General features: G+C 36.9%; 1 protein-coding gene across 38 annotated transcripts in view; it reads left to right on the forward strand.

Annotated features, from left to right (window-relative positions):
* RBFOX1 (RNA binding fox-1 homolog 1) overlaps positions 1-10,712 on the forward strand; it is a 1,176,073-nt gene that overhangs the window by 1,162,080 nt on the left and 3,281 nt on the right. The gene's annotated exons all lie outside the window — the stretch shown is intronic.

The following is a 10,712-nucleotide window of genomic DNA, read 5'->3' on the forward strand; positions in this document are numbered from 1 at the left end:
AGCACTCACAAAGTCTATCCTATGGATGAGATAGTGGGAGAGAGGGTCTGTGCCCTCAGAGGATCGCTCTCTAGTAAGTAAAAAGTGTCCATATGCTATCATGTTGTAAGCCATGGGTACAGAAGAATGAACAATGTTTTTAAAAGGTTTATTTATATTATTTAAATATATTGAATATGCCAAGAGGTTTTCTCTCTTTTAAGCAATAGAGTTTGAACAAGCTTAGTCTTAATTCAGGTAAGGATGGTGTTATGTTGCTACATAAGAAATCAAAAGGCTAAAATAAATAGTAATAGTGCTGGGACTTATTCTGCAAATAATGTGCAAAAAATCGGGTTCATAGAACTTCTCATATTGAAGGATGACAGGGTATATAGTGTGAAATCAAATGTTGGTATTAAGAGGTGTTTGCTGATAGAGTTTTATATTAGCAGAAATAAATGAAAGGTGACGAGATTTCTGTTTATGATTATCACATAGAAACAAATAGAGAACATTTATTTATGGAAAAGATGATCATAGATAAACCCAAATATGCTAAAATTGTCTTAATCTCTATATAGCACTTTTGGTGGTAATCTGAAAAGTTCTTCTGTAGTAAAACCTGATTTAAGATAGATTTTTCCAAGTCCTATAAATTATGAAGTAAATACATTTTGAGAAGCCAACATTTGTCACATTCTTCATATCACTCAACTTGGATTTTGGCTTTGGTTATTTCACTTGAGCTTCCTGCTCAGCTCTTCATTGAAGTGAGCTGTGGTAGGGAGGCTGATAATTGTAAATCTAAGCTTTGCTAAGTAAGAATAAAATATTTATTTTAGCATTTTTAAACTTGTAATTCTTGAGTTGGATGCGGGGTCTGTGGGTCCAGTTTTGCAAAGTGAACCCTTCTAAGTAATAATTCTTGTTCTGGTAAAGAAATTTTTCTCTCTCAATTCAGGCACAGTTTAAGTGCCCAAGACTTTACTACAGATGTTCCATATACGACTTTTTTAGAATTCCAATCAAAAATATATTATTTATATAAAATATAAATTTAATTTATAAGTGCCTTCAGTGAACTTTACATAAAAGGAAATGGATCTCTATGTGTACTTATTAAAACTTTTCAGTTTACCAGTTGATTACCTATGTTGAATTGATTCAACAGTAAGGTATTTTTGCTAGGCATGGTTTTGAGCATTTGATAAACACATCCATCACAGGTGACTGTAGGTAACTTTTTTTTTGACTAAATATAAAGGAGGAAGGTGATGAAAACCTTTATCTGCTGTTTCTTATATACCTAAGTTTCAGTAATAGAATTTAAATGACTTTTGGCTTCATAAAAAAGTAATTCTCCAGCCCGTATTCCTGCGATTCAAATTGCTAAAGTTGAATTTGGTCTTTTGGATTTGTAAGTTGACTTTCAACTATTTTTATTTTCTGATGTTTTATGCTTTAATACATGGAGCAAACATAGAGATACTTTGAGAACCAAAACTAACCTTCCTATGGTTTTTCAGATGCATGCAAAACACCTACAGTATGATTTTATAGTGCTTTTTTAGTGCTCCTAAGCTCAATGACAGTAATTCCACTGTGTTTGTAAAGTTGATATCAAGTGAAGATACTTATAAACATGCTCAATGTTTGAAATGTGAGTATATGTACATTTGTATTTCCTCCCTGTAAAGGATGGGTGTGTTTGTGGATTTCAAATAGTAATATGCAAAAAGTAAAGCTTTGGTTGGAACTTGATCATCAATTGGAAATGGGACGTCTTGGGTGGTTCTGCTAGTAATATTCACACTTTTCTTCTCAATCCTTCATCATTCCTGCCAGAGGATACTTAGCCCTCAACCACATGGTATCTATTTTTATTTGGGAATAAAGTAATCTTGAGTAGATAAATGTGTTAATGAGCAATTTGTGTCCATAAACACATTTCTATTTGTGCATCTCTGTCCGTTCCTGAATGCACATTACAGAGGGAAACCTCCTCAGCTATCTGACAGAAGGATCCTTCCATGGGAAATTTAAAAGCATTTCACTCTTCATTGCATCCAGTGCATTCTGAGGCTAAAAATAATTACTGTTCAGAGGAGAAGTTCTGCACTTCTGGGATAGATCTTCTCTGGCAGACATGATTAAAGGGTTTGCAAGCAGATCTGAAGTAGAACAGAGACAGGGAAACTATGAGAAACTCCTCTTGGTTTGATCATGGAATTTTAACAAGGATCTCTGAGGACCTTCCTTTAGCAAATTCCTGACTATAGCTGCACTAGGGGAGAATTAATCCTGGAGTTCTTGTCTGATGGGGGCAATGGGCAGCTGCCCTGTCAGTCTCTGGATAAATCAGAGAATGAGACCCAGAATGAGACCCAGAATAAACCTGTGGCTTATTTACTTGTTGGTTGCAGAACATTGTTCATTTGGCAGCTTTAGCATTCTTAGTGATTTTTTCAAATCTGTGCTCAATATAATATCTTTTTCCTCTTTTAGGTTTTGTAACATCAAAATTCATAGTTTGGATATAAAAAGCATTTTTAGTGTCTTTTGCAAGTGCATTCTCACATGTACATGCAAATGACATTTTATGTTTTTTTGTGTAAAAATGGAACAGGGTTATTATTTTATATTTATATTATCTCTCTCTCCTCTTCCAGTTTTTAACTATATCCAGCCTTTATGTAGAAGCAAAAAAAAAAAAAAAAAAATCCAGTGTTGATGCATGCTTGGTATTATTTTTCTCCCAAGTGTATTTGCAGTTTATGATTTTGAAATAACAGAGAGAAAGGCAAGGGTTTATATAAAGCTGAATTTGGAATGAAGTATGGTGGAAGTGGATATAACACCTGTCCAATTGTGACTGTATTTATTTACATTTTTGAGCAGAATCAGTCCCAGGAGGAAGGATTCTATGTGTGTGTGCCTGCATGCAAGCAAAAGAAATGCTTTATAAAGCTTTAGAAGTTGACAGTCATAAATTAAGTTATTGACCTCCATTTGGAGAAAGATACAGTCTCCAAAATAGATTAAACATTTTGAAAGGTTTAACTTCATAACTCCAGGAAAGATGTTGAATAAAAGCAAGCAGCTTCAATAAGCAAACCGTGGGGTTTGTACTATTGAAATATTTGAAGAGAATATTGGCCATTTTTAACAAATGCAATTGCTCCAGTCATTGCAATTTCCCTGTATACTATCATTAACCTGTCAGCACTAACACTGCCACAAATTGAATTCATTGAACAATAGCAAATATGGAGATACTGGTTTAAAACAAATTAATGTTTGATGAAGGGCTTAGAATGGCTGCAGTGCCTGTTGTGGCAATCCCACCTCTGCCAGGGTGGGTACATAAATAATTGCAGCTGGTCAAAATTTTGCCAGACAAATTTGCATGCATCTCATTGACCTGTTCATGTGTCTGGTGGGAGATAGTGATTAGATCATCCTCTTAGAATGGAATTTGAAAGAATTCAATCCAAACTCTTTGGAAGAATGCAGCTTGAGAGGTGTTTCTTCAGCCCGTTAGAATTACTGTGTGAAGACATATGCTCAGTTGAGAGAGGTTCTTCCCTTTTACTATTGCTGCCAATGGGTTTGACTTCATTTCATGAAGCGGTTTGGGAAAATACCCATTTTCAGTGACAGGCTTTTATTATTATGCTATGCTCTTCTGCTAATCAAATAAAAAATGAAGATGAAGCAGCATCTGTATGGTTTCTGTTGTAGTATTTATTTAAGGCTGTACTGCTGTTCCCTGTGAAAAATGGCAGATACTGAAGTTTTTGCTCTGGAAAGACTAGGAAATGTTGCACTAATGCACAAAATTAAACTACTTCTATAAATTCTAGTGTCCTTTATGTTGGCAGTTTAAACTTGCATTTACTGCTGCTATAAATAGTTCCTTACACGGAATTCCATTTGTCACAGCTTTTACTGCTCTGGGTAGTTGCGTGCTGAAGATGTTCAGCCATTGGGCCAGTTGATAAAAATCAGTAAACACTCTGATTATGCTCTGTTGTCCTTTGATGAGGTTTGATGAATCCCTTTTTGTCAGCCCTGGCTGTCAGTGTCTGTGTGCCAGCTTGCCCGCCCGGTGCTCGCGGTTCTGGGTCAGTTCGCATGGCTGCTCAAACGTGACAGCACCACCAGATTAAGGAAAGCTGAGGTCCTGTCATTTGTAAATGGAGGATTTGCAATGTGAAGCTCCTTTGATAACAGAAATAGTGAATAATCTGTGTTTCTCCTCAACAAGTGCCTGTAGGCACGTGTGCATCACCTGGGCTGGATTTTAATGAAGCAATTAGATTGGTTTTTCTCTGGTAGGCTAAAAATAGAGCACATGAAAGATGAGTTGTGTGTGTGCATGTATGGATGCCTGTATACAACTCCATTAAATGAGCAAGGATTCAGTTTTAATATCTGGAGATTATCACATTGCAAATAAATAAAACAATGCTATAAATAACGCATAAAACAACGCTATGGTTGCAGAACTTTATACCTGATCACAAAAGACTGCTTTAAAATTTTATAAATAATGTACCCAGTATATTTATTATTGCACTTGTAAGAATTTCTTCAAGCTTTATTGCCCTAAATATAACAGCAATAGTAATAAGAAAGTGTTTTACAGACCTGAGAAATGCTTTCTTTTCATTGGAATAGAGTTGGGTTTAGGTGTCACCTGATGGCAAGCCTCAGATTTCCCAGTGGCTTTTTTTAATGAAGTTTATAAAAAATTCAAGTTTCTTGGCTAGAAGCTACACAGAAATGTGGTGGTGCATAGAATTCTGTTTGACTTTTGACTAGGCATTGCCTTCAATTCCCACCCTGGTGTGAATCCACACAGCAAGACTGAAACTAAATGAGAGCTCTTAAGCTGAGATCTGTGCCTAGGATTGCTCCAGTTTGCAGTTATCCAGCATCAGCTTAGGAGAAAGTCACCTGTTCTGGTGTTTGTTACCCTTCTATGTTTCTGCAAATTAACCAGTATCAGTCATGTTCATTGAAATGTTCTAGAAGATGGCAGCTCAGCTTTGGCTGGCTGCAAACATCTCACAAATTTTAAAAGAAGATACAGGCTAGCAAACAGAAGCAAAATTAAAACCACATCTGAGCATCAGTGGAACTTCTGCAAAACATGCCTGTCAATTAGCAAGGAAATTAACTGGCCAAACTGAGAGGTAACATAAATAAGTAAACAGCCAAGAATTGGAAATTCATCTCTACAGAAAAGTCTGCATAGGCTTCTCTACTTTCTCTTTTCCCCAACTTGCAGGAAAAAGTAAACAATGCTTTTAATATTTTGTCAATGACGTATTTATGAACATCCTTTCATGGAAACCTTTCATTATTGCCCTGTACCCATGGTAGACCCTGGTCAAGTTTCTGAGAAAACCTAGGGATGTGTTAGTACTATAGTGATAAAATCCCTTATGGCTCTGCAGGCACACAGGAGTTCAGCCCTCCAGAACACCTTGAAGCTCCACTCTTTATTGTGCTGCCTGTCACTTCCCAATTCTTACTCTGCTCCACATCACAAATCTGTAGCACATTGTAGGTCATGGAAGAGGAGAATGCTATGAATAAAGTATGTGATGGTCCTGCCTTGTACAGTGACCTCAGCGTTTGATAGCGTGCATTCAACACTTGGCAAGGAGAATTTCAGCATTCTTAACCTTTCCAATCAAGGCAAATGCCTGGAAGTTGTTTTTATCAGCAGATTTCAGTTTTCTTGATCTTAAGTAAAAACTTCAGAGACATCTTTGTCCGTTGCCTTCTGAGTTAGAGAGAGACCTGTTGGTTATCAGGTGCCTGAAATGCCCACAGTCCCTTGGTGTTAATATCTAAAATGAAGTTAATTCATTGTTTGCACAATCTTCGAACACCACAAGCAGACACCATCCTACCACAGTGGGATGAATTTTAGGTTAAAGGGCTACCCCTGCTGAACAGGTTTGAGCCACTGAGCCCAAAATACTGTTCAGCAGTGTGGTTTGTGACTGGTGTGTACAGGGAGGAGCTGTGCTGCTGGTGTCATCTTTCTTGGGATCATCCTAGTTCTGTGACCAAGGGGAAGGGCACCAAGTTAGTTATTGGAATAATTTCTGCATTTATGTGGTATTAAGGCCAGGTAACCCTTGCTTTTCTTGTATTCCTTCCAGAAGGAATTTTATTACTTGATTGTTCAATTGCAATAAAGTGGGTAAAGAGTGGATGATATTGGGGAAAAGTTAGAAAGATGAGCTTCCCAGTGACACACAGGATTTGCTTGTAATATGGCTGAGGTCAGAGTTTGATCTGAAGTAGTGAGCAAGTTTTAACTCCTCTCTTTGTACCTCTTAAACAGGTTCATAATTTTCTCTAGTTCCTCCAGCAATATTAGATTTGAAAAAATGGAGGGCAGTTAATAATAAGTAAAATAAGTTTATCAAATTCTTGGATATTCTCCTTCTATACTTCTCAAATCACTTGAGGAAAGTGTGTTAACTCGGTTCATATTTTATGTGGTGAATTTTTCCTTATTAGTTAGTGTGTATGTTATTTAGGAGCTTCTAAATGTCTCCAGTATTGGAGCTCCACTGTCTGTCCCAGATGTGTATGGAAATGCAGCCATACTACTAAAGAATTTAAAATCCTGAAATGGCATTTATGATCAGAGGCACAGAATTTCCCAATTTTTAGAGACTTCAACAACACCTACTACTGATTATTTAGAAAGATACTCCCTTTCCAAGGCACTGAAAAAATAAATCCTACCATTTCCCTTTATAAATCACTTTTTATAAAAATTTGATCAATGAACAACAAATTGTCCTTTTATGTAGTATTTTGGCATTTTGAAAGCCTCTGCTGTAAATGATTGAAGAGATTAAGTCATAGCATAAGTAAAGATCATGCCATCTATTGGTGGATAGCTTGTGGCTACATTTATAGAAGTTAGCATGGCTACATTGGGGTTTTTTCTCACTTATTTCCCAGGAAGTTGTTTGTCCAGTTTTTAAGAACCAGTGTCAGTATGTTAGCAAACATATTTTTTTCCCCATGATGTCCTGAATGCTTGTCCCAGATACAGTGGAAAATAGAGGAGCATACCTTGTTGTAGTTAGTGATGCATCAAAATTGTTGATCAGCTGTGTTCTGAGACAAGAATTTGTGCATATTGCTTTGGATACTTTGTTTTGTCATCCTGTAAAATACACAGAGAATGTCATCGACTATTAATTTATTCACCACCTCACCATTGGCACGTCCTAAATTTCAGTAAGTTGTTTACCTAGAATGATAATTTGCAGTGTAAATGATCACAAAGCATTTAAATGCCACTAATTGTAATGAGGAGTAAGCAGGCTGGCATAGCAGTGAGCAAGTAAGGCAGTGTGTGTGGGACTGAAGCAGCTTACTGATTTGCAGTGTGACAATATAGTTTAAATCCTTCTTCCTATTTTCAGCCTGGAAATCAGAATCTATTCTGCTAACCTTCTGAGCTTCTAAATTTGGTGTCATGCAAGGGCGTGTTTAAAAATTAGCATTTAAAAAGAAACCCACTTGCTTTAAGTTTAAGCTGACACTGTTCCTTTCCTCTGTGGAAATGAAATTTATTAATCATAATAAAACCATCATATTCTGAAGGTAGAGGTCACCCTGAGGAGAAAAAAAAAAAAGTCTATTCATCACAGAGGAATTTCAATGCATCTTTTTCCCAAGTAATATCTGAGCATGTGTTCTTTCCCCTTTGGAAATATTTTCATCCATGTTTGTGCTTACATATGTCAAGTGTATTCAGGAGCGTGCAGAAATGAAAATTGTGCAGTTTAATTTTATATATTTTCTTTTACAGAAGATTTGGAAGGATTCCTTTTACATTTTATTTTGTTTTTACATTGGACACATTTTTTTAAGTGGAATTTCAATATCCTGTAAAAGAAAAACAAGTGTTTGTTGTTTTAACAAGAATATAAGCATCACTAATTCTGCAATAACATTCTATGTTAATATTACAGTAAAAGCTTTAGCATTATTATAATATAAATATAAACCGTTCTTTTTAAGGAGCAAGGATTAACTTTGGTCACAGTTCTTACATTAGGATTTCTTCACAACTCTTATTTTAAGAAAAGAGACATGGTTTATATAGAAGGATGGAAAAAGCAATGTAAAACACTGACAATAAGTCATTGCTGCTTTGGAAAAAGGGTAATAAAAATGTACTCAGAAGTCAATACTGGGTTGAAACAGTCATATTTTCATCCTTTGAAATTGCTTAATGTGCATGTTTATCCATATTTTCCCATCAGTGGTCAAGATTTCTGTTGAATATTGATATAATAGTATTATTAGCAACATGGTATATTGCATCAATGTTGTAAGTTGCCAGTTACTTCAGGAGCTGGCTTAAATGCAGTAATAATTTAATACAGGCTGAGCCCTGGGTATTCAGGCTTGGTCCTTCCTTACAAGAGGCCCTTGCATTTTGGCCCCTTGATGCCATCCTAGGTGGCCTGCTGGATTTTGTTTGAGAGGCAATGGGACACAGCCCAGGGTCCTGCAGGAATGGGAGGCAGGATGGAGGCAAAATGCAGCCCTACCACTTGACCAAAATTAATGTATTTTTTACAGATATAAATTTACAGCCCTTGCTCAGCATTGCAGCAATGCCAGATAATCAGAAAAAAAGAAAAACAAAGGAAATATACTAATTCCCATTGACATAAAAGTAATAATGATGGCATTAAAGCATGTAAGATAATAGTACATGCAAATCCTATTGCATGTCACTAAGGCCATGAAGGAAGCATGTCTACCTTTAAATTAATTGTTTTCCCTTCCTAGATGCTTTCTTACTGTTAGAATGAAATTTGGCTGGGAAAAAATTAAAATTACAGTGATATTCAAAATTCTCAGACTTTAAAAATTGACATAGAGCAGTAGTGTCTTCTCCTCTTCAGTGCAGATGAAAGAGACACAAGGGATTCTGTTATTGAGTATTTCAAATCCCCAAATTATGTTTGCATCCTAATGTGGAGGGTTCCAAGGCTGAGGGTTATGGAAGTTCCTCCTACCAGAGAGGCTGCAGAGTGTGAGATCAGTGTCAAACCTGCTCAAAGAAGTCTCAAACTGCTTTTCCAGCTCAGAGAGTCACGAAGTCCTTTATCCAACATGTGAGCTGCTTTCCTTCCCTTCCTTTTCCAGTGGGAATTGGCCATTTCCTTTGTTGGGTAATTTCTAAAGACAGGTGTTCTTAGATACCAAGTATTTAAATAGAATTGATATATAAATTGGATCCCTTACTCATCAATGCTTTGGAAGTAAAAGAGGAACTAATGTATTTAATACAAGCCTTTTACGCATATTTTCCTGAGTTTCCGACCAGGTCTTAAGGAAAGCAATTGCCTAACACACTGCTACCCCTGGAATTTCATGTATCCCTCTGATAGCAATGAAGACTTTTCTACCCAAATCTAAAGCAAACACTGCTGTGGCGTGAGATACAGAGCCCACACTCATGAACTTGGGGTGCTTAAATAAATTCACTCATTTTTAATGTATTATCCCTTCATAGGAATTCAGATTTACTAAGCAAACAGGGCAGTACAACTGAAGGCATTCAGCTGTGATGGTTGCACTTTGAAGTGAAACATCCAGGCTTTAGAATGCTTTATAAGAACTTAGATACTCTTACACTTGCTGAAAATGCTGTACTCCTGCTGGAAAAAAAAAAAAAAAAGTCTAATTCAAAATGCTGAATATGAGCACATTTACACTTAGAAGTTTGTTCTTACTGAACTGTTTTCTACTTTTTGGTTTTTTCCATCAAGATGTGTGGTTATGTATTCTTGGAGAAGGAAGGCATTTGATTTCTCTGAGTGTGTGGCCCTATGTTTGTGCAGAGAGTCAGAGACAGGGATGTTCAGGCTGTCTTTTCCATACTGAGCACTTTAGTGGGCATAGTTGTCACAGGAGGTGATTTGTGGATTTGCATATGAAAGGAATGCCTCATAATCTGGGAAATGTTGGCTCAGTGAGATGGAGAATTAAGGATTTATTGTCTATGGCAATTTCTGCTCCCTGCTTGAAGATGGCTCTGGGTAGGTGGGAATGTGTAGTGCAGATAATTTGGTCCTTTTCTCTGCCTCACATCCAGGACCCACAGTAGTGGGTGGTGGAGGATTGCATATGCCATGGAAACATTCCTTTCTCAGCTTTCTCTCGGCTGGTTAGCTCAGAATCCACTAATAAGATTCTGCTTTTGGAGGAGCAAATACATGGTAATAAAATAGAACAATTGTCCTCTTTTCAAAAAAAGTAAGTTTATACATGTATTTGAAAAATAAGGTAGTTACAGAGAATGAGACCAGTCTGTGGTTGCTGTTCACATAAGGCTAAAAACCAATTTTTTTTTTTATTTTAATAGCTATCAAGGGCATTGTTAAACCTTGTTTGCTGCATTAGCCCTCGTATTCAAGACAGCCCTGTAATTACAAGATCGCTTTTGTTGGTCTATGTGACACCTGAGAGCAAATGAAAATTGTTTGATTATGGGAAATGTGTGAGACACTTGCAGTGGAAGCTGTCCCTGGCTGGCAGGTCCATCTCACTGGTGGTGCTCCCTGTGTTCCCCCAGGCTGGGCAGCAAAGCTCTGTGTGCCAAGGTGAGGCAGAGCACCAGGGACTCAGGGAAAGCAGCTCTGAAGTAGTTTCAGCCATGAGGATTT

The sequence above is a fragment of the Melozone crissalis genome, unplaced genomic scaffold (genome assembly GCF_028551555.1).
Source record: "Melozone crissalis strain CALT ecotype California unplaced genomic scaffold, PUWL_Pcris_2 ptg000012l_1, whole genome shotgun sequence".
In the NCBI taxonomy this organism is placed as follows: domain Eukaryota; kingdom Metazoa; phylum Chordata; class Aves; order Passeriformes; family Passerellidae; genus Melozone; species Melozone crissalis.